Consider the following 3,290-nt stretch of genomic DNA (forward strand, 5'->3'; position numbering starts at 1 on the left):
TTGTTTTATTTCATTTAATTTCATCTATTTTATTTTATTACATTTCATTTTATTTCATTGTATTGTACTCTATTCTATACTCTATTCTATATTCTCTTCTCTTCTATTCCATTCCATTCCATTCCATTCCATTCCATTCCATTCCATTCCATTCCAATTTATTCTTTTCTGGTTTTTCTTTTTTTTTTTTTTTTCCCATGTGGACACTGCCAGACAGCTCAGCCCCAGCGCCAGGCTCGGAGAAAGGCAGGCATACAGCCTTTTAAACCCCTTTATCCAGACTGGGAACTGCCAGCGGTGGGGTTCCTCTCCTTCCATGCACATCAAACCGAGAGCCCTGATCTCAGCAGGGTGGCAGCTGCTTTGACATAAACAGACGAGTCTTTAACATAAACAGAAAAAACCTTGTGAAATAGGTTTAATTTAATATATCCAGTAATTCTAGGCATTCTCACTTCCTTCCTGTTATTATCTGACATGATCTTCTTTCTATTCTTGGATACTGAGAACAACTTATTCAAAGGAAAAGTGAACAATAACAAATATGAGATTAAAATAAAACCAGAAAAATAACGGGAATGATGGACGAGAAGCTGGTTGGACTTCCAGGAAGGTTGGAGGAGAATCTCCCGCACAGCGACGTGACTGTGCCCTACTCCAAATCTGCGTTGGAGGGGAAGATGAAGGTGCTACGTTGCCTTCAAGACCACCTGCAACCGCAGCAGCTGGTGGGCTTGGACCTCTTTGGTCCAAACTGGCTCCTCCTAGCAGGGTGGTTGGCAAAAGAGCCGGAGGATCTTCTCTAAAATGTTTTGTGGTGGGCTCCATCCCCGAGACACATGGCTCTGAGCACAATGTATTAGCGGTCAACAGGACCTTGTCTTGCAGCGGCCAAGGGGACGAGCTGCGACCAGGCGGCTGCAACTCAGCACGTCATTAAATCTCTCTTTTCCAGGCACCTTGACATCTGGTTTTTAACACAGACATAAAAGGAAACACCGGTTTTCTCCACCAGGATAAGAGCAGGTGCAAACAACTCTTGGCTAACCAAGACCTTTGGGCACGACACACCTTGTCGTTTCATCTCACCTTGGCACGCCTGAACGTGCTTCTCTGCTCAGTCCCAGCGTAAGGGCTGAGCTCCATCCCATGTGGTTGATCTCCTCCTGGGTGAGCGTCCAAATGCCCCAATCTCCGGTATTTTAGAGGTACCACGTGGCCCAAGAGTCAACACAGCAACCTCCAGAGACAGCACTTACCTCCATAGTGTTCATGTGTGCACAAGGTTTTTATGTCTGCAAATAACCCGGAAAGCTCAAGGGCTTGGCTCTCACCCTGCCGGGTCCTGGACGTGTTCCTCCGTTGGCTCTTCTCCCTCTTCCTTGCTCTGCATTTCAGCAGACCGGCCCCGCTCCTCCCTCCTCTGCACGCCCATCGCTTGGCAGGCATTAACATAGGAGAGCTCCCAGGTACCAGAGATGTCACCACCTCGCTCTTCAGGGTGTTGGGACCTGTGTGTAGATGGGCTGATTTCTTTGGGCATCTTCCAGGCAGACATCTCCAGTGGGTTGTGTTCCTCCCTTAGGTCCCCAGGAAGTCTTCGTTGGTATCATGCAGGGCCTGAAGAGGACGATGATGTCCACATAGGTCCTAGGACTGTCACATCTTCCTAGGACTGCTGAATGAGGAAGATGTGTTCACACCAGCAGGCAACATGAAAGGGCTCACTGGTGTGGCATTAATGGCAAACTGGCTGATTTCTCCTTCTCTTCCTCCTCCTCCTCCTCCTCAGGCAGTTAATATCGATTGGGCTTGTGAATTAACGTCCCTCTTAGAGATTCGATAGAGCCGGAATCGGTACATTAAACAAAGAGCAAGCGGTTTATGACTCACGCGATGGCCCTGTGCCAAGGCAAGCACAAAAGGAGAGGCCTCAGCCGAGCTTTGGGAATTGCTCAGTGTTAAAATCCATGCCGTCCCGGCGAAGACACCGGATGAGTTTCCTCTCTAAATTCAGCTGGAGCAGGTGAAAAACTTCTCCTCTCCCAGCTCTGGTGCCCAGGACCACTGCTCCTCAAGCCGAGCAGAGTCAGCAGGTCATCCCTGCTATGGAGGGATGCCACCGAGAAGAAACACCTTGTCCCTGAGAGCACACGGGTACCACAGGGGGACAGAGTGTGTCCCAGATTTGGGAAGGTCCTTCTTTCACCTGCCACGTGTCTTGCCTGCTCCGGCACAGGATGATGCAGTCCTGTCCTGTAGGGTCCCAAAGGTCTCTATTTCTGAGTGAAATGAGTAAGAGTTGACTGTTCTTTTGGGTAGGAATGATTAAAGAAGCTTTAAATAGTAAACCCGTCCTTTTCTATAGTTATTTCCCTCCTTATTCCCGCTCTCGGCTGCTGGGCAGTTTGTAAACATTTATTAAAATTTGGTTTGACCTCTCTCGCAGAGTATTTCCTTTTGGCTAGCTTTGGACGTGTTTGTTTCCATCCAAATTCCCATACAAAGACAATGGGGAACCAAATCGCTTTCATCCCTCGTAGCCTGCCCAGAACCCTCCTGAGGGTCACGGCTGGAGATCAGGCAGGGTCAGACTGCCCCAAGGTCCTGACGGAGACGGGTCCCTCCCTCTGATGGTGCCGACCATGTGCTAAGGAGGGGAAGTGTCTCCTGTGCCTGTTTGCAAGGCAAAGATGTAAAGACAATGGAAAATCCCAAGCAGAAAGAAGACCTCCATCACCTTGGCCCATGCAATCTCTTTGCATGAAGCCACTCTCGTCTCAGCTGGAGCTGGTGCTGCAGGAGGAGAAAAACTGAGCCAAAGCCTCCGTGAAAGTTTCCGTGGCCCAAACCAGGAGGGACAATCTCTTCTTGACCCTCTCAGCCTCACAGCTGTTATGATCTTAAGCAGATGACCAACGCTCACTAGCCGCATCTTCAGGAGACCCACACCATGTCCACGTCCATCCTGCACCATCCATGCGGTCTGCTCCCTCCTCCTTATGATCACTCCTGGCCACCGAGGAGAGAAGAGATGAGTGTTGGGGCCTTGAGGATATTAATTCGCTTTAAATGCCCTGCCCAGCCTCCCCTGGGGCCTCCCCCCATCCTGCCCATGGGCCTAGGACCCCCATTTCAGCTCAGCCCAGGGTCATTTGTCCATCTAAGTGTCTTCAACCCCACTATGGCCCAGCCCTGCCTGGTCATTCCATCCTGCCCATGGGTCCAGGACCCCCATTTCAGCTCAGCCCAGGGCCATTTGTCCATCTAATTGTCTTCAGCCCCACTAT

This window comes from Cariama cristata, unplaced genomic scaffold (assembly GCF_000690535.1).
Source record: "Cariama cristata isolate BGI_N322 unplaced genomic scaffold, ASM69053v1 scaffold22088, whole genome shotgun sequence".
Taxonomy (NCBI): Eukaryota; Metazoa; Chordata; class Aves; order Cariamiformes; family Cariamidae; genus Cariama; species Cariama cristata.